We start from the raw sequence: 24,707 nt of genomic DNA, 5'->3' as shown, positions 1-24,707 counted from the left end.
GATGCCCTGATTGCGTTTCCATCCACTGCCATTAAATCATTTAAATAGAAGAATATTTTGGTTGTGGTGACTCTTAGCCAGGGGTGAAAGTGGGCGGGAACGGTCAGGAACACAGTTCCGGTATAAGATTCAGGGCCGGAACACAGTTCCGGTATAAGATTCAGGGCCGGAACAGCTAAGGTGCTTTGATTCCGAAAAAATGATGGCAACTGTCAAAACGCTATGTAAAAACAAAAAAATACAAAGCTGCCACACATGCATTTCATCTCCAAGAAGTAAACAATTTACCAACATCAGTTTTACATACACATGTGCTAACAACAAGCATAATAAAGTGCTTGTGTAGGGTAATCCGTTTCCACCTATATTTATTATTTATTTTATTCCACGGACGGCATGGAGGTTTCCCCAACTGCTGCAGTTATCGGGGTCTGATGATGACGAGTCAGGTCAATGTGTGAATGCACGCAGCAAAGCAATACGCCTGGACTCATTCATCCGTTCAATTGGCTGACATACTGACATGTGATCAACAGAGATAGTTAGCTCTGATTGGTTCAAATGTGAATGTTTTCTGAAACAGCAAAAAAAAAAAAAAAAAAAAAAAAAAAAAGGGCAATGCAACATAAAATGGATCAAATCTTTAAGAGCAAGGAAACAGTTAAGGTGGCCTTTTTATCATATTTAGTTTTATTTGCTCTGATGGGGAGGTTCATAACATCTTAGCTGTCAATGTGCACTTTGGACTTATATTTGTTCATTTATTTTAGGCTACTTATTCATATCCTTATGATTAAAAAAGTCAATGTTTGCACAGTCTTCAAAATATATTCCATTTCACTCTGCGTAATATAAGTCATTTGTACTTATCTTTCTGAATGTATGTTACTTATATCTTTATTAAAGAAAACACAACAAAAAGTAAATGTTTAAATTATCTTCAATTTTAATTTTAATTCCATGATGAAAGCCCTTGAGCCCAACTCTGGCGCTCCGGCTGACATTTTTAAGACACACGTTAAAAATCTCGGAGTGATATTCGATAGCAGGTTTAACTTTGAAAAACAGATTAGTTCCGTTGTAAGAGCAAGTTTTTTCCAGCTTCGTCTCTTAGCCAAAGTGAAGCCTTTTCTTAGTCGCCACGACCTTGAAAAAGCAATTCACGCTTTTATAAGTTCAAGGCTGGACTACTGCAATGCACTTTATGTTGGCCTACCCAAGTCCTCGATCTCTCGGCTGCAACTTGTTCAAAATGCTGCTGCTCGATTTTTAACAGGTACACCTAGACGTGAGCATATTACCCCCGTGCTATCATCACTCCACTGGCTTCCAGTCCATTTTAGAATTGATTTCAAACTTTTACTGTTTGTTTTTAATTCTATTAATGGCCAGGCTCCATCTTATCTATCGGAAATTTTAACTTTTCGTAACTCTGGCAGGACTCTTCGCTCGACCGGCCAGCTTCTTTTAGATGTTCCAAGGTCAAAACTTAAACAGTGGGGAGACCGATCCTTTGCGGTTGCTGCCCCCAGGCTGTGGAACAGCCTTCCCCCTGAAATCCGCACCACCACGGATGTAGGTCTTTTTAAGTCTCGGCTAAAAACACACCTTTTTAGACTCGCCTTTTACAAAGATTAGGATAGCCTGGTTTTATTAGCTTAAGGGCTTTTTTAATGTTTCTTTTCGATTTTATCGGTTTTATTGTTTTACTTGCTGGAATTTTATTGCGATGCGCTCTTTGTTTTATTTTATTTTGTAAAATGTCATTGTATAATATTTTCCTGCCTTTTATTTATCTTGAGCCATGTTTTGTTGTAAAGCACTTTGGGGGCCTTTCGGGTTTTGTAAAGGGCTATATAAATAAATTTGATTGATTGATTGATTGATTAATATACAGTACATCCTTTGTTCTTAAGTAGTTAAAATTGAGATTTGCATTTAGTGTGTGTGGAAATGAGGGAAAATAAAAATTAGGAGATGGAGGTTGAGGTTATAGCTGTTTATGTTAACTTTTATTTTGCAAATCATTAAAAAAATACCATTTTCAATGAAAATCAGTTTTTGTATGTGTTATAGAAATAACTGACCAAATCAGTTTTCTTTGCGCCCCCCCCCCCCACCCCCACCACCACCACCCCACTATTGTTTTGGTTTGAGAGGGTGTAAAACGGAAATCGCGAGCAGAAATGCAGCAGTAAAGCAGAAATACCTCGGAAACTTGTCTATATCTAAGAAATTCGTGATTTGCATAGTTTCTTTAAGCAACCGTCTTTCACATGAAGGTCATATTGAAAAATTACATTTACTTTAGATTAAGTATCAAATGCTCATGATTTTTTTTCTGATTTTTTGATTCTATTTTTATTAAATGATTTGGAATTAATCTGAACCATCTGTCTGTTTTAAAATCAAATGTGGCCTTTGAGGACAGGTTTGTATACCAAATTGGTAGCATGTGCGTACACACTGACCTGGAAAGTAAACGGAACGGGTAGACTCTTATTTTGAAAGTAGGCGGAATACAATAACGTCAACAGACACACGTGTTCACTTCTCGCTTGCCGTACTTATTTCCGCCACTGTTGACACCATACTGCTTGAAAACTGGACTCTTTGGATCCCCCTTTATCAATATCAGGAATATTTTAAATAAATAAAACAAATGTTCTGCCTCCAAATGGATGGTCCTGAAGAGCTGTCGTGGAGCAGGTAGCACCAAAGAAGGCGCCATTCGTCGCAAGGTTTGTTTACTTTGATATTCCTTTGACATCAATGGAGCTAACTGTTAGCTTTGCTTTTACACTTTTTGCTGCTATGGAAATTTATTATATGTTAATAGTTCAATAGTTCCGTATGAGGTCCAGGGATACATTAATAAGCTGTCTAATCGACGAGCTGCTGTTTGCGTTTTCACTTTAATTCATTGATAGATTTCATAAAACACTCGGATCAGTGAGTGTTCAATAAAGACTCTGAATTTAAACAATCGATTATAAATATTTTCACTGTGTACTTAGAAGTAATGCTTAGTTGTCCACGATAACGCTATAAATTAGATTACATATTATGATTCGTATTATGATTACATACGCAGAATGACTACAAGGAAAATGAATAACGTTGGTAGAGCTGGGAATCTTTGGGCACCTAACGATTCGATTACGATTACGATTCAGAGGCTCCGATTCGATTATAAAACGATTATTGATGCACCCCACTCCTTTTTTTTTTTTTTTTCTTTTTTAAATTTGTTTTGTACATTAGTTACAAAATTGTTCAAAAATCCTCTCAGGCTAAACACAACTACTATTTCAGTATCAAGTTAACATATAGCAGTAAACAAATATACAAAAATAACAGTAAATAAAAAACTCCAGTCCCCATTCTATATCAGCAGCTTTAAACTACTTTCAATTAATTTAATGTTGTGAATCAACCGTTAAAGTTGTTAAAATTGCTCCTGTTATTCCATAATTTCTCTTTTGTCTACTTTCAACATGTCAAAGTTTTAAAACTATTTTAAAGATAGATTCAAGTCAATATTTTACCGATTTAGGAGTATTTTAGATAAAAAGTTAATTAGGTTCGCTTGGAAGGTTCGCAACAACAGCCTTGCAGGGAAGTGTACTGCTTTAAGATGGCGGCCGTTACTAACGCCCGCATCTAGTTTTTTGTAGATGTGCTGGTAACGATACCGAAGCTATAATGCATCTAGTCCTATATAAATGATATCTACCGTAACATAATGTGGCTTGTAGCAGCTTTTCGGCAGCAGTCAGGTATGTTGTTGTTTTTTTTTTTATCTCGTGGCATGAGTTGAGCTAGAGCCGTGAGTTGAGCATTGGCGTTACCCGAGGGGCAAGGTAATGAGAAGCATGATGTTTAGCTACTCTCGCTCCGTCCCTAATTGCGTACCAAAGACCGCGCGGTGCGCTGAGTGTGTCATACTTCTGCTTTACTTGGCATATTTCACTAATCGGAATTTGGATGTTTGTGAATCGTTCTCGAATCTTCCACGGCCGAATCGCGAATAATCTAAGAATGGGAAATTTTGCACACCTCTATTGGGGACCGTCTGCAAATTTCATTGTAAATGATTTTTACAGTGTTATTAAAACAGCGTATTTCGGCCACACTAGAAAAAAAAATCACTATGGCAGAATTTTATTTAGTTCAAGTTTAACAATAAATAACATGAATGTACATATTATTGAAATATTGAACAAAAATATTAACATCATGTATAATTATTAAAACAAACGCACAAACAAACAAACAAACAAACAAACAAACAAACAAAAAACAGAGTTAAAAAATATTCACTATTATCTCCCCATGCACTACTTTGCTCTTTTTCATTTAATTTGTACCACTGCTCCACCTCATGCTATTTGTTTAATACAATAACATAAACCAACATTAGTCAGCCAAGTGAGCACATTTATTTTTTAAACTTATCATCATTTGAGTCAGTCAAAAAGCAAAATAAGTACAAAACAGCATTTGCTCGCCCGCCTTTATTTTCCGTGCAGAAACGTCCGTGTAGTTAATTTTTTTTAAGCAGGTACTTGGTGCCCACTTTCCCCTCGGTTGGCAGGTGGAAAGCCATGTCTACCCAAGGGCTTCTGCAGATCAGTTTCATTTTCTGCATGACTCCTTATCACAGGACATTTGTCCTCATATTGGGTTCCCCCATTGTACATTACTAACACTGCTTGGGCACTTACCTTTCCCTGTGACATTTCAATATGACCTGTCTCCCTGTCCTCTTGTACTCCGGTTGTTGGGTGCGCCAACCCGATTCTGTCCTCTGGTAAGAATAGACCCTACCCACTGACGTCACAAAATCACGTGCTCGCTGTATGGTTCCGCCCCCTTGTCCGTCATTTTGTGTCTGTATTATCAATGGTCTCAATTGATCGAGCAATTTATAATGCATTTCATGGAAGACCCGGTGCTTTCGGATGCCGTAAACTCACTTGATGCGTTGCATAAAAGGCGTTATGTGGAAAAGCTTCAGTTTATCCATACGCCAGATCCATATTTGATGCCTAAATCGATGTTTTTCGACCCGCTGTCTCCGCCGTATTTGCCTGACATCTGCTCGCTACCCTGATATGTACAACTATCTTGTCCACACAAAATCAGCCTATTCTCACGAAAGTTTGAAAAACTTTAAGAGCTTGGAGGCTTATAAATACTTCGTTGCTGGTTGGGTGAAACAGGTCCTCGTCCACGAAAATTCGGCAGGAATCTATCTTGTGCTTGGAAAGGTGAGTTACGAAATTTTCAATTCAAAATCTTTTGTTATTGCTAACATCCACTGTCAAGTCTAATGTATTTCATGTCGTTTGTCAATGGAGTTAGGGCTTTTAATGTTTATATGGTTTAGCGATAGCACTCTCACTACATACATACGTGTATGTTGTCGCCGATTAGCCTAGCAATGATCTTAATTGTGGTTGTCAGCCCAAAACCCTAAAATATATATTAAATGCATCTTACCAGATATAAAATGACTACTACATAATCTGTGGTAATCGTTTGGAGCCCAGTTTTCTCGTCATATTGCAGCAGCCCATCTCGCTCTCTTCTTTCCGGGTCTCTCGGAATCCGGTAGAACTTCAAGTCTCTCCGTCTTCTCCGTCTATCTTCTCTGTTATTGCAACCGACCGCCACACACGCCTTCACCATTTTGATTATTAATGTTAACGAGCAGAAAAACACGTCGTAAATAGGAGGAATGTACGTTGCCGTAACAGGTAAACATGATGTGTTGACGGACAAATGGGCGGCACCAGTCAGGAGGAAGGAGTTGTGACGTCACGTGGGTAGGGTCTATTGTCATATTGAGATCAGCGCTACTTACATTAGGGAGCACTTGCATTTCATGTTTCAGCTATCACTTCTCTCCGTCTGTCCTCCAAGCCCCTGTTTTTTTCCCCCCGGAATAATAATAAAAACAAACAAACCAAACCACACAAACCTACACACAAACAAATATATAACACTATTGTAATGTCAGATTATTCGGGAGACAGTGGTTGTTGTTAAAGCTTTTTGTCCTGTGACCGAGTGATTTGAATCTTGGCTGTCCACTGCACAATCTCACATAGTAGTATACCCGCCTACTAGGCCTGAACGATATTGGAAAAAACTATTGTCGCGATTTTTTTTAGGTTTGCAATATATTGCGATATTATATTGCGATATTAAAAAAAAAAAGATCTATCTTTTTTAAAGAAATTTTCACTAAATGACTTGAATAGCTGTTTGGAAATACTTTACATCAGGGGTTCCCAACCTATTCCACTAAGGCACACTGTGGGTGCAGGATTTCATTCTTACCAAACAAGATGACAACACTTTTTCCCCAATCTGGTGTTTTACAAGTGCAATCAGTTGATTGCAGTCAGGTGTGGCTTGTTTTAGCAGAAGCCTCATTGGTTCAACTGTCTCTGCTGGATCGGCTGGAACAAAAACCAGGACCCACAGTGTGCCTTGAGGACTGGGTTGAAAACCCCTGCTTTACATAACACACCGTGACCACAGTGTATTCATATACCGTATTGGCCCGAATATAAGACGATGTTTTTTGCACTGAAATAAGATTGAAAAAGAGGAGGTCGTCTTATAACTGCGGTCTAAAAAAAAAAAAAAAAAAAAAAAAAAAAAAAAAAAAACTGCGGCCTAGACATATACCCATTCACGACGCTTGATGGCGCCAGTCATCAATGAATCGAATGCTGAACGCGACTCGGGCGGCCAAAGGGAACCCCTGACACGAAGAAGAAAGTGGTAAGAAGGAAAAGAGAAGAAAATACCGGTAATAGAAGAGATAACCGAAAATGGAGAAACTTCGCGACAATTTGGAGAAAAGTGGGTCGAAGATTGGCCAGGTTAACCGGTGTTTGGCCATTCCTTACTACGCGGCGAAACGTCCTACACAATGCTCAGGGCGCTTGCATATGCATTCACACGCATGCGCACATCGGTTGGAAGCGGCGAGTACTCACTATTTTTGTTTTTATTTAGTTATTTAGAACCTTTTCACAGCCTCAAAGATACTTTTTGCATGTATTACCCTCTCATACTTTTAACCATTGTGTTTTTTTGTGTTAGCTTTGAAGCAGTTGACCACATTAGTCACGTAGCGTATTTAAATCGTCCTTATTTGACATAACTACATTTAAGTATTTTCTGCAGGCATTTCTTTAGTACGTTATTCCTGTATGCATCTAAACAAAACAAGTTTAGAGCGCACGGTAGTAATTTAGGTGTCAAATTCGACTAATGTAGGACGTTTCGCCGATGTAGGACATTTTGGCAGAACACCGGCAGCTGAGGAGAAGTTATGACGCAAACTTCAAGTTGATGGTGATAAATGAGGCGGTGTCTTCAAACAACTGCAAAGCGGCTGTGAAATATGGTGTCACAGAGTGTAATGTACGGAGATGGAGAGCTCAAAAAGATCGCCTAAAAAATGCTCAGTCAGAGAAAAGCTTTCCGTGGTCGTTTCTGTATAAAAATTAATTTGGTGTTCAAAAAGTCTTTTTTCAAACTTAAGTCTTGAAAAAGAGGGGGTCGTCTTATAATCGGGGTCGTCTTATATTCGGGCCAATACGGTAATACCGTTTAATTTGTTAATGATGAAGATTTCTGTATGAAGGTATCCAGGAAGTCATGTCTGCACAAAATAGATCATTTATTGAATACAATATTTTACACTTCAACAGCAGCAAATACATTAAATGATAAATAAAAGAGCAGGTGCATTAGTCCCCTTAGTTTTTGACAAAATATAACAAATAAAAACGTCTGTAAAATAACAACAAAGTTGTCAACATATTTGAACAAAAATATTAAATATGACAAATAAAAGAGTTGTTCACAAACTATAACAATAAATAAAAACCTCAGTAAAACAACAAAGTTGTCAACATATTTGAACAAAAATATTAAATATGACAAAAGAGTTCACAAACTATAACAATACATAAAAACCTCAGTTAAACAACAAAGTTGTCAACATATTTGAACTTAAATATTAAATCTGACTAATAAAAGTGCAAGTGCATTAGTCCCCTGAGTTGTTTACACAAAATATAACAATATAAAACTGCAAAACGGCAACAAAGTTGTAAAAATATTTCAACAAAAATATTAAGTATCAAAACTTTATGTGCAGCTGTACTATATATAGTTATTTGAAAAATACGGTTTACAATAAATTTAAATATAAAAGAAACAAACTCAATTGAACTTGTAAATAATTGAACTGAATAACTGCAAATAACTGTGATGAATAACAGAACCATTTTAACTCCCAAATTTCCTGCCTTCCTGATAGCTGTCACATTAAAAGAAGAAAAGACATTCCTTCAGCTGTGTTATGTATTTGTCTGCATATCGTCCACCTTCCTTGCTCAGCAATTCTCAACTGGGTCTCATAGGTTTTTGGCCAAGACTATTAGTTTATCCACTATAGCAGGCTTGAGACAATAACGTTGGCACGTAACAATGTTCCCACCTGTGCTAAAAAGCCTCTGATGGGGAGCTCGTAGCAGGAATGCATAGATACCTGCGTTTTAAATGGTCCCACATGTTTGACAGATTACTTCTTGTTGAGGCAACCATGGCGAGGCACTGTCGACAGGGCTGTTTTTTGTCCCTTATAGTCTTGTTCTTGCCAAAATACTTCCAAAACTCCTTTTGGATACAGTCTTCCTTGCTCCTCCAACGTGTTGATTGCTTGCTTTCACTTTGAGAACGGGCCCTCCTCCCTCCGCTCTGCTGTTCGGCCCCTCCTCCCTCCACTCCACTGTTGCAGGGGGAGGGGGAGGAGCCGATGACTTGCTGGAGAGAAAGAGAAGCTGTGCGCTTTTTTTTCCCTCTCCTTCCTCAAAACAAACGTTTGTGGATTAAAAAAAATGAAATTAAAAAACTATCGCACGTCCTTGCGATGGGACTATTGCACATGCGCACATCGCGATGGCGATGTTTAAACGATATATCGTTCAGGCCTACCGCCTACTGGTGTTTGATTGCGTACGTGAACGGGGAATGTGAGCTAACGTAAAGCGTTTTACCATATTATAGTGTAATAAACCCTCAATAGTCGAACAGTACCCATTTTTTAAAATTGAGTTTTTTCCTTATTTTTTGTGTAATATCACTGCAGTAGGCTACCAGAGATATAATTATATTAATTATAATTATACTAATTAATAATATAATTCTTTAATCGATTACAAACAGTGGGGCAAATAGGTATTTAGTCAACCACCAATTGTGCAAGTTCTCCTACTTGAAAAGATTAGAGAGGCCTGTAATTGTCAACATGGGTAAACCTCAACCATGAGAGACAGAATGTGGAAAAAAAAAAACAGTAAATCACATTGATTGTTTTTTAAAGAATTTATTTCCAAATTAGAGTGGAAAATAAGTATTTGGTCACCTACAAACAAGCAAGATTTCTGGCTGTCAAAGAGGTCTAACTTCTTCTAACGAGGTCTAACGAGGCTCAACTCGTTACGTGTATTAATGGCACCTGTTTTAACTCATTATCGGTATAAAAGACACCTGTCCACAACCTCAGTCAGTCACACTCCAAACTCCACTATGGCCAAGACCAAAGAGCTGTCGAAGGACACCAGAGACAAAATTGTAGACCTGCACCAGGCTGGGAAGACTGAATCTGCAATAGGTAAAACGCTTGGTATAAAGAAATCAACTGTGGGAGCAATTATTAGAAAATGGAAGACATACAAGACCACTGATAATCTCCCACGATCTGGGGCTCCATGCAAGATCTCACCCCGTGGCGTCAAAATGAAAACAAGAACGATGAGCAAAAATCCCAGAACCACACGGGGGGACCTACTGAATGACCTGCAGAAAGCTGGGACCACAGTACTATCAGTAACACATTGCGTCGCCAGGGACTCAAATCCTGCACTGCCAGACGTGTCCCCCTGCTAAAGAAAGTACACGTCCAGGCCCTTCTGCGGTTCGCTAGAGAGCATTTGGATGATCCAGAAGAGGACTGGGAGAATGTGTTATGGTCAGATGAAACTAAAATAGAACTTTTTGGTAAAAACACAGGTTCTTGTGTTTGGAGGAGAAAGAATACTGAATTGCATCCGTAGAACACCATACCCACTGTGAAGCATGGGGGAGGAAATGCTTTGGGGCTGTTTTTCTGCAAAGGGACCGGGACGACTGATCTGTGTAAAGGAAAGAATGAATGGGGCCGTGTATCGAGAGATTTTGAGTGAAAATCTCCTTCCATCAGCAAGGGCATTGAAGATGAGACGTGGCTGGGTCTTTCAGCATGACAATGATCCCAAACACACAGCCTGGGCAACAAAGGAGTGGCTTCGTAAGAACCATTTCAAGGTCCTGGAGTGGCGTAGCCAGTCTCCAGATCTCAACCCCATAGAAAATCTGTGGAGGAAGTTGAAAGTCCGTGTTGCCCAACGACAGCCCCAAAACATCACTGCTCTAGAGGAGATCTGCATGGAGGAATGGGCCAAAATACCAGCAACAGTGTGTGAAAAGCTTGTGAAGAGTTACAGAAAACGTTTTGGCCTCTGTTGTTGCCAACAAAGGGTACATGACAAAGTATTGAGATGAACTTTTGGTATTGACCAAATACTTATTTTCCACCATGATTTGCAAATAAATTCTTTAACAATCAAACCATGTGATTTTTTTTCCACATTCTGTTGGCAGTTACAGGCCTTTCTAATATTTTCAAGTGGGAGAACTTGCACAATTAGTGGTTGACACTAGATACTTATTTGTCACACTGCATGCACATTCGTTTTGCTCAACAGATGCCCTTTGTATACACACTAGGGATGCAACGATACAGTTAAGTCACGGTTCGGTACAATTTTCGATACGATGTTACATGATTTTGGATTCGATTCAATACATTCAATGCTCTGAAACAAAAAATATGTTATATAATATAATGTTTTTTTTTTTATTTGCTAACAAGCAAAAAAAAAAAACAACAACATATAAACATGCATTGTAGTGCATAATATTTATTTGCTTACTTTTTACTGATTGGAAGAAATTTTGTATAAAAGTGCTTAGAACAACCTTTACCGTTTCTAAAGTGAGGCGGGGCACACTATTGATTGCTATTACTCTCTTAGCAGGCATGTTTACCACATGAGAAAAACATCCAATTTGTGGTCCGGGTCCATCATTGTTACGTACTGAATTAACAATATTTGCTGCATTACCTATAGTCACTGGTATGGATTGATTTGGCCTGCTTAACTTCCATTCAGTCATTGCCGTTTTTAATTCATCGATGTAGCATATGGACTACGTGTCCCAAGATCACTCTGGGCTCACGCAGCCAATGGCACGGGACTTGGGGGGATCTAATGTAGCACATTAGGTTGCTATCTGATGATATCTAATGTGTGTGCGCGCGTGAGTGTTTTCGGCCATTAAAAAAAGTTTGACGCCACAGAAGTCATGTCTGGTCATTACTGCACAACACAAGCATTTGACAATCGACTTTCATAAGCAGGATGAGTTTGAAGTACAGCGCTCTTAATTAGCCACTCATTGTTCATCATGTGGTTAGCTCTCTGTGACCCACGGTCTTAACCTGTCTTTTGTTAAAGCGAGGTGATTCGTAGCAGCCAAGTCGGCAACAATATTTTGCGGACTTTGTTGTACGTATCCATAAAGGCAGTCTTAGTTTAATATGTACGAGTGGGGAAAGCATATCAGCTCACCCAAAATGCTGCCAAACGACGGATCTGTACGATATTGGAGCCGGCAAGCCACCTCCTGAAGTTTCTGTCTTTCCTTACGAGCAATGATCCTCATGCGCTACACCTCCCAGCTTTGGAAGAGGGGGGTTGCTAGCGGCAGAGTTTGTTTTTCAAGGCAAAGATGCACCGGACATTTTAGCAAAAGAGAGACGACAAAAATAAATTTGGAAAATACATTTTGGGAGCTTTTCATTTGGATCGAATGTTTTTGCGTATTGAATTGAAGAGGGCATATAGAATGGTTCAATATAAAACCGAGTATTGTTGCATCTTTAACACACACACAACTTGAAGCATAACCCTGACCTATTATATCAGATTACGGTGTTGCTATGTAATTAATATACAATAATAGTAAATAATAGTAATTCTATTTCAATCTAAACCCAGTCAATTCGCATTTAACTAATTGCCATTTTTTCAACAATCACACACAGACCACTGGGGATGGAATAGGATGGATGTGAGATCAATGAATAGGCAAACAAGATGGGCTGAGATTGCCATGGATGCTGTGCCAAATTTTAAGATATAAAAAAAAAAAACTACAAGCTTCTTTGGCTATAACTAAATATGGTGATTGCATTGAATACAGTGGTACCTCTACATACAAAGTTAATTAGTTCCATGACCTTGTTTGTAAGTTGAAATAGATGTATGTCGAGCAGGATTTTCCCATAAGAATACATTATAATCGAATTAATTGGTTCCACGGCCCTAAAACCTACACTAAATTGATAAATACTGATGTTACTATTGCAAATATCAATTACAAAGAGCAAAACAAATAAATTATTCATAAAAATTGAAATAATAATATAATAATAGTAACAATAATAATAAACAAACCGGGTTCGAATGTGGCGGACACTTATTGATGTACCTGAACACACCGCGTGGCTGACTTGACGTAGCCTTTTTACTTTCGTTTTGTTTATTTGCAGCGGGGGACAGAAGCCTGTTGTTTTGCACAAGTTGGTGGCATAAATGATTAAAAACCTGACAAAGCTGGCGATTTCTTTGGCGATGTTACCACAATAATAATTGCCACCTTCACTCATAAAGACTGACGAAGTGAGGGGGACCATCGGGATCATAGACCGTCTACGGCTGTGTTGTTGAGCCATATAACGGATGCTCACTCCATGCTCATATTTTTCAATCATTTCCATTGAATCCATCTTCATGTCAAAGGTAAGCATCACTTGTTTCCTTTTTTTTTTCACCACCTGCACTAACATGGTTTGATCCAATGTTGATTTCTCTCACAAGAAAATATGCCGTGCGTCCGTCTTGCAGGCAAACAAAGAGACTCCGGTGCTGTCATAGATCGTTTTATTTAGAGGATGCCGTCGGATGTAGAAACAAATGGCGAGTCAAATTTTACGTCGGATGTCGAAAAGATCGCGTGTTGAAGCGATCGTGATTCGAGGTACCACTGTAGTTTATAAAGGAAGTAACAATATTTGGAGGCAGTCTACAGTGGGAGAGAAGCATACTGTTGGTTTTCTCTGACAGCTCGAGGTCCTATAAAATGTTGTCAAATTCTACTGTGTCGTGTGTATTGTTTCGCCCTTTTCTGTCACGGTTCTCATTTTAAGTCGGGAGCTGCTTAATCATTTTCAATAATTGCACATCTGATGTGTTAACTTGAGTCTGACATGTGAGGTGGGGCGCTATCTAGGGGTATGAAGGACAGGGTGGTTGGAGAAAGGAGCTACATTAGAGTCTTCTTTGGCCACAAACACCATATCCACATTTCATCCATAGGAAGCTTGGACAGAATTGGGAAAATGTGTCAGACCTCAGGAAGAATGTGAGAAACGTACGGGATGCCATCAAATCTAGCAGGCCCGAAGGGAAAATATTGCCATCCGTGGCAGGCTATTGTGCTGCTTTTAGTTTCCATGACTCATAATCCTTATTGCCCACTTTGCCTGGCTTATTTTTTCAAAATTAAATCATATGTATTTTAAGCATGTTGTTATAATATGAGTTTGAAACTTTATTGTATACTGCAAAGGTCCATTGTAGAAAAGGGGGCAGGTTGGATACAGCCTAAATATTATGATGAATATAATAAAAAAAAAAAAAATTTAAATCATTTTTAATTCTGAATTCCAAGAAAAAAAGTTTTACCCCCCCAAAAAAATCTTAACTGAATGAAACTTTAAACTTTGTAAACATGTTGCACAGAGATGCGTTTGCCAGTATCAGTTCATGTGGTTGTTGTTGAGGGATCCATACCTGTGCATACTTTGGGCCCTTAAATGAATCGCTTTTACCCTGCCTGGGCTTAGAATAACAGGATACATTGATTGTCAACACTTGAAACATACTGTACATTAGAGGCGTGCGAAATTTCCGATTCTTAGATTATTCGCGATTCGGCCGCGGATGATTCGAGAATGATTCACAAACATCCACATTCCGATTATTGAAATATGTTAAGTAAAGCACACAGTCAGAGCAGTCTTCGGGACGCAATGAGGAACGGAACGAGAGTAAACATCATACTTGTCATTACCCGGGTAATGACAGTGCTCAACTCACAGCTCTGGCTCAACTCATGCCGCTAGATAAAAAAAACTAATACCTGACTGCTGCCGACAGCCGTTACAAACTACGTCCACGTAATGCTACGGTAGATAATAGTGTAGATATCATATGTATATACAACTAGATGCGAAATTACGACTCGGCGGCGTTAGCAGCACATGTATAGAAAACTAGATGCAAAATGACAGACTTGCCGGCGTTAGTAAACAACCACCATCTTAAAGCAGTAGACTTCCCTGGAAGGCTGTTGAAGCGAACCTTCCAAGCGAACCTAATTAACTTTTTATCTAAAATACTCCTTAATTGGCAAAATCTTGACTTGAATCTATCTTTAAAACAGTTTTAAAACTTTCACATGTGGAAAGGAGACAGAAGGGAAATTATGGAATTACGGGAGCAATTTTAACAGTTGATTCACAACATTGAATTAATTCAATGTAGTTTAAAGCTGCTGATACAAAATGGGGACTTGAGTATTTTTTTACTGTTTTGAACTGTTAACTTGATACTGAAATAGTCGTTTATTTAGGCCTGGGAGGTTTTTTGTACAATTTTTGTAACTAATGTACGAAACATTAGAAGCAGCTAATAGCTTGGGGGGGGGGGGGGGGGGGTCATCAATAATCGATTTATAATTGAATCGTAGTCCCTGAATCGGAATCGAATCGTTAGGTGCCCAAAGATTCCCACCTCTACTGTACATCACAGTATTTTAATTTGACGCCAAGCAGTGGTCCCCCTATCACGAGCCGCGTAGAGACGAGGTCCCCCAAAATCACAGCTCTTCTTTTGAGCTATCCAGCAATGAGTTTCTGATCTGCTTTGCTCCTCGCCCGTGATGGGAAAACCCGTGATCCTTCCTTGTGTGGTACCTCCTGCTGACCCAGTGTCGAATTTACAAATTAGAGGAAAACGAAACACTCATTTTAACTAGGAATAGGACGAACATTGTCTTGTACAACAGGCCACACATTGTACTGTATATACCAGTATATTTTTTACATAAGCTTGCCCAATCAAGAATGTTGTTTTACAACCTTTCCCTGTTGCTTTTTTATTTATGTCCCGGAAATCATGCCGAGAGATATCATAAAGTATGGGCTTGTCACACACTGCTAAAATGATATCCTCCTCCATGTCGACAACGTGTTGCTTGTGGATGTCAATTTCTGGGTTGGTCAGTGTCCTTGCAGGTGATTTGTCAATCAATAAATCCGTTGCTGATTGGTTGCTGTGCCAGGTGACAGCAACAGAAGTAGAACTAAATTTCCATGTGAAACTAATTTCTTAGCAGGATACTGGTTGGTGTTAAAACTGATAGAGAATAAAATATACTAGTAGATCCATAAGTTTGCAATTTTGTGCATTTTTTATGAAAGTATTTATTGGTTAAACACTGAAAATGACTTGAAAACGTTGCATATTGATTTACAGTGTGCACCCCTGAATCTCCTGTTTGTGCCCCTAAAATTTTAAGTTATGGGCCACTGTCCTCCCAGTAAATAATGTTAGACTGGAGCCCTGTGTTACGGCAACACTGTAACTCTGTCTAAAGCCACTTACGCTGAATATGGCATGTGCCAACTCCATCTGGATGTTGAACAGCTTGGAAACGGCTTTGTAGCATTTCTGCCAGCCAAGAGCCAGCATGATGACTCCAATGACTGTTATGATTCTCAGCATCCTTTTGTAGTTCAATCCATCTGACTAAACTTTCCTGCTTGAGGCGTTTAGCTAAACTTGGCTTTTTTTTTTTCTTTTTTTAATTCTTTTGCTTGGAACCATGAAGAGAATATTTGCTTTCTATACAACCAATTTACACCCCCACTGCCTGTGAGGAGAGGTGACATTTCTCATTATGCAATGTTTTATTGAGCCTCCTGGGGTTTTTCGAGGGGGTGATGAGAGATGAGAAAAGGCAGGTGTTGTGTTGATAGTGGTTTCCAAGTGAAGCAGTTTGTGCAGACTAAAATCAAACAATAGTTAAGCCGTTGTATTTGACACATTGGGTTCTTCTATACAAATTGTAGTTGTTCCTTCAGCAAACTAAGGTTGAATCTTGATGCATAACATTTGCTGGTCAGTTGTTTCAAGTAGTGCTGTCAAGTGATTAGATGTTTTAATCGCAGGTCATTGTAGTTAACTCACACTTCCTTTGTACAAGAAAAAAATCCTTGATTTTTTTCTGTCCCATTATTTCATCAGATTTTAATACAGTGCCATCAAGCGATTAAAAGATTAACTGCATATAGTCAATAGTTAACTCGCGAGTCTTCAGATTTGTTTTGATTATTTTTTATTATATATTTTAAGATTTAAATACACCCATTACCACAGGAGTTGACAAATGTGCTAACCTTAAATAATTCAAATTTAAGTCTCGTTAGAAACAAGAGTTGGGGAACTATACACTTGTAAAGATTAATTAAACATCCATTTTTCCCAAATAACTTTAAGGGGCATAATCAATTGCGTATTTAAAAAATTGACAGCGTCAAAGGGGGTTTCTGTTAACGCTGTTATTAATAATTTAACTGATTGCATTAATTTCAAGATCTCATTTAGTACTACATACAGTGGGGCAAATAAGTATTTAGTCAACCACTAATTGTGCAAGTTCTCCCACTTGAAAATATTAGAAAGGCCTGTAATTGTCAACATGGGTAAACCTCAACCATGAGAGACAGAATGTGGAAAAACCTAGAAAATCACATTGTTTGATTTTTAAAGAATTTATTTGCAAATCATGGTGGAAAATAAGTATTTGGTCAATACCAAAAGTTCATATCAATACTTTGTTATGTACCCTTTGTTGGCAATAACGGACGCCAAACGTTTTCGTTAACTCTTCACAAGCTTTTCAAACACTGTTGCTGGTATTTTGGCCGATTCTTCAATGCAGATCTCCTCTAGAGCAGTGATGTTTTGGGGCTTTCGTTGGGCAACACGGACTTTCAACTCCCTCCACAGATTTTCTATGGGGTTGAGATCTGGAGACTGACTAGGCCACTCCAGGACCTTGAAATGCTTCTTAATAAGCCACTCATTTGTTGCCCTGGCTGTGTGTTTGCAATCATTGTCATGCTGAAAGACCCAGCCACGTCTCATATTCAATGCCCTTGCTGATGGAAGGAGATTTTCACTCAAAATCTCTCGATACATGGCCCCATTCATTCTTTCCTTTGCACAGATCAGTCGTCCTGGTCCCTTTGCAGAGAAACAACCCCAAATGACAAACACGAGAACCTGTGTTTCTACCAAAACGTTCTATTTTGGTTTCATCTGACCATAACACATTCTCCCAGTCCTCTTCTGGATCATCCAAATGCTCTCTAGCGAACCGCAGACGGGCCTGGACATGTACTTTCTTCAGCAGGGGGACACATCTGGCAGTGCAGGATTTGAGTCCCCTGGCGGCGCATGTGTTACTGGTAGTAGCCTTTATTACTGTGGTCCTAGCTCTCTGTAGGTTCATTCACTAGGTCGTGTGGTTCTGGGATTTTTGCTCACCGTTCTTGTTATCATTTTGACGCCACGGGGGGAGATCTTGCATGGAGCCCCAGATCGAGGGAGATTATCAGTGGTCTTGTATGTCTTCCATATTCTAATAATTGCTTCCACAGTTGATTTCTTTACACCAAGCCTTTTACCTATTGCAGATTCAGTCTTCCCAGCCTGGGGCAGGCCTACAATTTTGTCTCTGGTGTCCTTCGACAGCTCTTAGGCCTTGGCTATAGTGGAGTTTGGAGTGTGACTGACTGAGGTTGTGAACAGGTGTCTTTTATGTATTAAAACAGGTGTAAATAATTTAGGTAATGAGTGGAGCCTCGTTAGACCTCGTTAGAAGAAGTTAGACCTCTTTGACAGCCAGAAATCTTGCTAGTTTGTAGGTGACCAAATACTTATTTTCCACTCTAATTTGGAAATACAGTGGTACCTCTACATACGAATTTAATTCGTTCCAGGACCTTGTTTGTAAGTCGAAATGGTCGCATGTCGAGCAGGATTTTCCCATAGGAATACATTATAATTCCATTAATTCGTTCCAAAGCCTAAAAACATACACTAAATTCTGAATAAATACTGCTGGCACTGTTACAAATGGCAATCAAACATAGAAAAACAAATAAGTTATAAATAAATAAGTCAGAATAATATAATAATAAGAAGAATAATTAATAATTATTCCTGTAAATAATGTAACGAATTGGATTCTAATATGGCGGACACTTTTTACTGTCCCTGAACGCACCGCGAAGCTGACGTCACGGTGAGATAGGTCGGTGCGGTAGAGATAATACTTTCGTTTTCTTGAGAGCAGTCAACTGCTTAAGACAATGGGCGTTTTGTGTTGGATAAGTTCTTAAATAAATGATAAAAACGTGACGAAGCTGGCGATTTCCTTGGCAATGTTACCACAATAATAATTGTCACCTTAACTTATAAATAGTGGCGAACGGTGGTCGGAAGAGGACCATGGAGCTGTATTGTTGAGCCAGTTCAGGGACGCGCACACCAAGCTCATATTTTTCTATAACTTGCATCTTCATTTCAAAGGTAAGCATCACTTTTTTCCTTGTTTCTCCAACTGTATCAACTTTTTTTGAAAACTGTGTTGATTTCTCACACAAGAAAATCCACCGTGCGTTCGTTTGCAGTGCTGTCATGTCGTCGTATTTCGAGCAACTCGTCGGATGTAGAAACAAATGGCGGCTCAAATTTTACGTCGGATGTCGAAAAGATCGTGTGTCGAAGTGATCATATGTAGAGGTACCACTGTAGATACTTTAAAAGTCAAACAATGTGATTTTCTGTTTTTTTCCACATTCTGTCTCTCATGGTTGAGGTTTACCCATGTTGACAATTACAGGCCTATCTAATCTTTTCAAGTAGGGGAACTTGCACAATTGGTGGTTGACTAAATACTTATTTGCCCCACTGTACCTCACAACACAACCTCAAAAATAGTATATATAAAGTACATATAAGACTTCAAAAAATGACATTAGTTGTGTTGTTGATCGCTATGCAGTCACAAACAGTTATAAAAATGTTTCAATTCTTAAAGATCAATTAAACTTTTCCTGTAAGTGATAGTAACATTTTCTACATTTAATACATTCGTTATGAATGTCATAGCGTGGCTGCTTTAATACACACATTTTTGTGATGAAAAGCATCACTTTTCACTTTTTCTCCACAGCATTCTCCTTGCCTGTGAGTGACATAAAGCAGGGTTTTATATGAGTGTCTTTTACAAAATTGGAAAGGGTGCAAAAAAACAAAAAAGTAAACATCAGACGTAAAAAAGAGAGATTAGTTGTGTTGTTGAAAGCTACGTAGGGACAATTAGATTTGTTTCAATACTGACAGATCTAATAACATTTTTCCTGTAAAAGTTAGTAACATTATTCCACGTTTCATACATTTGTTATCAATGTCATAGCATGGCTGCTTTGATAAGCGCATTTTTCTGATGACAAGTGTCATTTTTTTTCTTCACCGCATTCTCCTTGCTTGAGAGTGACAGAAAAGCAGTTATACAGTATATGGTTGTCTGGCACTTGTCGCTGTTTGTTACCCATATTCATAACTGTGATAAAGGTTAAATCCTTTAGCGGTTTTAATGAAAATAGTTTTCTTTCCTCTTGCCTTCACCTCTTTTCAGTCTACTTAACTCTGCCTCATACTCACAACCATGCTAGCAAGTTAATTTGGTTGTCATCTTTCTGAATCAAGTGAGCAGTGAGCAGTCATTTTTATCAGGGGAAGGGGACATTGTAAATTTTTCGAATAAAATTTCCGCAATAAAATAAATAATAATAATTAATAATAATAAATAGTTAATTGACAAGTTTCCAAGGTATTTCTGCTTTACTTCTTTTTGTCTGCAAGCAACTTCCATTTTATAATTTCTCCATCCAAAAAAACAGTGGAGCTGGAGGAACATCACTAATCAAAATCTAAAAAAAAAAGACAATTTGGAAATACCGCATCCATCTGCCATTATCATGAAAGCATGCAGGCAGATTTGGGACCAAGATCGTGTCATCACAAAGACCGGGTGTTTTTGTAGCCATGTTGCAGCTGTGTTATGGAAGGTATGTTCTTCATAGCCCTGCATTTTCATGTGTCCGGTGCTCATAAAATACTAAAGCTAAAATCTTGCGCACGAAACAATTTGTTGCCTTTGATATTGTTATTACAATGATGATTGTAATTATGATGATCTTTAATATTATTTACTACAACTACTGTATCTGCTGCTAGCCTGTTGCTAATCAGTATGTGTAGATGGCACAATTATGTTAACGTGTAAATGCAAGTGTTACGTTTGTTTACAGGTGGAAAACGCTGTTAGGCAAGGGAAGATAAGATGATGTGCCTCACAGCAACACTTACTGTACGTTGATGGACATATATCGAGACTACGTCATTCTACCAGAGACGGCCGAGAGACTGGGGCTGGAGGCGGTGGCTGCGCCTCGCGGCTACCATCAGCTCGATCCCGAGATCCAACTACAAGCTTTTTAACTGCAGCAACTTTAAGATACGCTATTGGAGCTGGAATTACCGAGGACAGTGGGAGAAAGCCCGTCTGGAGGCCGTAATGTCGGGTGAAAGTTTGGCGAGGCTCCGGATCTTTGCTGTCTGATATTACATTATCGTATGCTATTTTTCCAATAATCTTATAAATTGTGATTTATTGACCTGTTTTGCACATGCACAAATCGTTTTAAAAAAACAAGAAATGGAATCATGTTGTCCAGATGCTTTATTCCAGGGTTCACTAAATCCGGACCTCGGTGCCACTTTTCTTGTCGTGTTTTCCATGTCTTCCTCCTCCGACACACCTGAATCAAAATAATCAGGATCATTATCAGGCTTCTGGAGAGGTTGCTGATGACATAATCATTTGATTCAGGTGTGTTAGGAGAGAGAGACGTGGAAAACACGACAGGGAAAGTAGCACCGAGGTCCGGATTTAGTGAACCCTGCTTTATTGCGATCAATATCTGCAATAAAAAAGAATGACATACTATTTTTGTTTATAAGTACATAGCTTGTAGTATTTCCTTGTAAGAACAAAATCCGTGTCAGCCCTTCTGCATTCGGCAAATGTAATATAATTTTTGTAATTTCACCTCATTTTGGTCCCTCAAGTGACCGGCGTATCTATACTTCACGTCAACACAGGCTGTCAGGTTGTTATAATTTAGTCCATGAATGATCAACAAAGTGATAAGAAAAATCATACAATCTCATCTACGCCTCATCTATGTTGTGCTGAATCCATTTTTGGAGATTTCGTAGGTTCCTCTGGCTTGATTTTGCGGTTTTAGCTATGTCAACACACTGCTAACTTCAACAGCAACTCATGAGTTTTTTTCTAAACTGGAAGTTCGGAGCAGAAATTTTCCAAGATGGCGCCACCCATATTTCACTCAGGATACTTGTCCATATAGATCAATATTGGTTAATCATGGCATGACATTCCCTTTAGCGCAGCTCCATCTGGTTGGATGCATAACGCAACCCTAACCCCTACTACACCTGCGACTTAATAATGCAGTGCACCCTTTTTATGAAAACGGTTTTAAAATAGTCCATTCATTGAAGGTGCACCTTATTGTGTGGGGAAAAAACGGTAAGCGTTTTGTTGTTTGTTTATTTATTATTTATTCATTGTGTTCTGTTCAAGTTAAAACTAAAACAATTTAAAGTTTGGTACATGCTTGATGAATTTCCATGATTTATTTGAGGGACCTGAGACATTTGCCCTTGCTTGCATAGTGGCAAGTCCTCACCTGGCTAGGAACAAACAAATGCAGGAAAATTAAATTGAGAGTGCTTTCAGAACTGTGTTACGCTTGTTTTGCCCGTTTTCAGGGGCAAAATCGATATTTCTTTTTCTTTTGAGGCATTTGTGTTAACAAGGCAACCATCTGTAGAGGGTTAAAATGTAAACAAATGCCATCTGTGACCCAACTCTCATACCTTGGGACATGAACGCAAATGCTGCTTTCAAAACTGCATATGTGATTATATCCCAATTTTATTACAATTATGGGAACTAATCATCAAAGGTTTATGGCTGTAATTGTTGTTGCTAAAGATTTATATACACAAATAGCTGCATTTGTGATTATATCACAAGTTTATTACATTTATGGAAACTGTCCATCAAAAGTTTGTGTAGCTGTTGTTGCTAAAGATTTATATACACAAAGAGCGCTAGGCAATGTTTTTTTCCTGCTGTCTGTTTTAGGAATCGTCCACATGATAGAAATTCCTTAAGATGTTTCCTACTTCCTCCCAAATGACTGATGTGGTCAAAATTTGAGCTGTGGTAATTATTGGTCTTGTATTGTCAACTACAACAGCAAAAGGTGTTTTCATAGATTTTAAGGCGCTATATAAATAAAGCTTCTTTGCTTTGCTTTTTGTATCAGTTGTGGGCAGTCCCTACCACAGATTGCATGAGATGAGTTTTGAGCGCTGGTTTTTTGTTTTTACATTTAGAGACAACAAACGTAGCCGCAGTCTTTTGACAAACAGTGGTACCTCGACATACGATCGCTTAGGCATACAATCCTTTCAACATCCAACTTAAAATTTACCTTGTCATTTGTCTCGACATATGACGACATGCTCGAAACACGACGATTTATGACAGCGTTGCAATGTCATTGTTTTCCCGCAACATGGACGCATAGCAGATTTTCTTATTGCTGGTTTTGAAAAAAGGAAAAAATTTACCATTGAAGTTACCGCTTACCATTGAAATTAAGAAGGAAATTACAGAAAAATATGAGCGTTGTGTGCCCGCCACTGAACTGGCTCGACATTCTGGCCGGAATGTCTACGATGTCGAGGAGGACTCTCATTATTATTTTTATTGTAACATTGGCAAGGAAGTTTCCAGCTTCGCCAGGTTTTTATTGATTTATTTCAGAACTTGTGCAACAATACACGGCTACTGTTCGCCATAGCCGACGCCAACAACAACAGAACATGAAAAGAGAAAGTAAAAGCTTCCCACCGTAAAGCACCTCTCTCACTTTTATTATTATATTATTATTCTGATTTGTATTTCTAATGTATTTGTTTTGTTATGTGTAATTGCTTTTTGTAATTGTACCTGCAGTATTTATTTCAAATTTAGCGTAGGATTTTGGGATGTGGAACGAATTAATTTAATTATAATGTATTTTTCAGAGAAAATCCCGCTTGCAAATGCAGCTTTGAGGCAGTTTTTGTAGCTATGTGCTGTAAGATCTTAATCCAAAGCAAATATTAAACATCCGGCAAACATTCAACCCCTACCCTGAGAAATACAGCAATGGCCAAGCTTGTCTGGCTACATTGTTTATTTTATCCTTCTTCTATATTATTCTGTTTATATATTTTTGCTAGTTTACCAGATATCCAATTCTATTGTCAATTCAAACAAAGATGGGAAAATGATGTCAGACTGTTCTTATTAAAAAGAATACATGCCCATCTACAATGTGTACTATCTGCACATTAAAACTTGCTACTCATAGGACGTAGGGAGCATAATGGAAGCTTCTTTAGGGTATTGCTATATTTTTAACCATCTCTCTTAGAGGTTCAACAGCAGTTCTGATTAAGCTGTGTCCCACTTTACTTCAAGAAGTAAAAACCATACATTCGACTCCTTTTGATCGCATGGTCACCATCTGCCAAATTGTAATTAGGCTGCTTTTTACCATTTGATTGATTAAATATTTCACTGCTGGTCATTCAAATAGACCTAAATGTTTTCCTAAATTACATTCTCGATCATAAAATCACATGATCTTACTTTTAATTTCGCCTAATACTGATCCATAGACTTCATAATGTAATTGACGGGACATGGGCCGCGGGGCCAATAAGTAGGGGCCTGCATTGTTGGCGAGTCCGTCAAAGCTGACCAAGTGGAATCACTGACAAAGAGCTTTTTTCGTTCAAAATTCTTGTGAATAAATGCTTAAATCTCTGAATTCTTTATAGATATAGACGTAAAACAGTCTCGATTCTTGGTTAAAAGCAAAAGAAACCGTGCAGGTAGCATTTATTTTATGTAAATATGTAGAATGTCTGCCGCCTTACTACAACAAAGAGCTTTTTACGTCGAAATTCTTGTGAATATATACTTAAATCCCTGAATTCTTTATAGATATAGACGTAAAACAGTCTCGATTCTTGGTTAAAAGCAAAAGAAACCGTAAAGGTAGCATTTATTTTACCTAAATATGTCGAATGTGCTGCTAGTCTTTAAGCCACTGTGGCGCCGCCTTATTGCCACAGAGCTTTTTACGTAGAAAATTCTTGTGA

General features: G+C 38.5%; 1 protein-coding gene across 3 annotated transcripts in view; it reads left to right on the top strand.

The window, feature by feature from the left end:
• The first annotated feature begins 2,572 nt into the window (after nucleotides 1–2,572).
• enox2 (ecto-NOX disulfide-thiol exchanger 2) overlaps nucleotides 2,573–24,707 on the top strand; it is a 388,688-nt gene continuing 366,553 nt past the window's right edge. For all 3 annotated transcript variants that reach the window (XM_057849987.1, XM_057849983.1, XM_057849986.1), the window contains exon 1: nucleotides 2,573–2,741. The gene's annotated coding sequence lies outside the window, so the exon portion shown is untranslated. The remainder of the gene's footprint in view (nucleotides 2,742–24,707) is intronic.

The sequence above is a fragment of the Corythoichthys intestinalis genome, chromosome 11 (assembly GCF_030265065.1).
Source record: "Corythoichthys intestinalis isolate RoL2023-P3 chromosome 11, ASM3026506v1, whole genome shotgun sequence".
Taxonomy (NCBI): domain Eukaryota; kingdom Metazoa; phylum Chordata; class Actinopteri; order Syngnathiformes; family Syngnathidae; genus Corythoichthys; species Corythoichthys intestinalis.
This window is presented reverse-complemented; position numbering and strand designations above follow the sequence as displayed.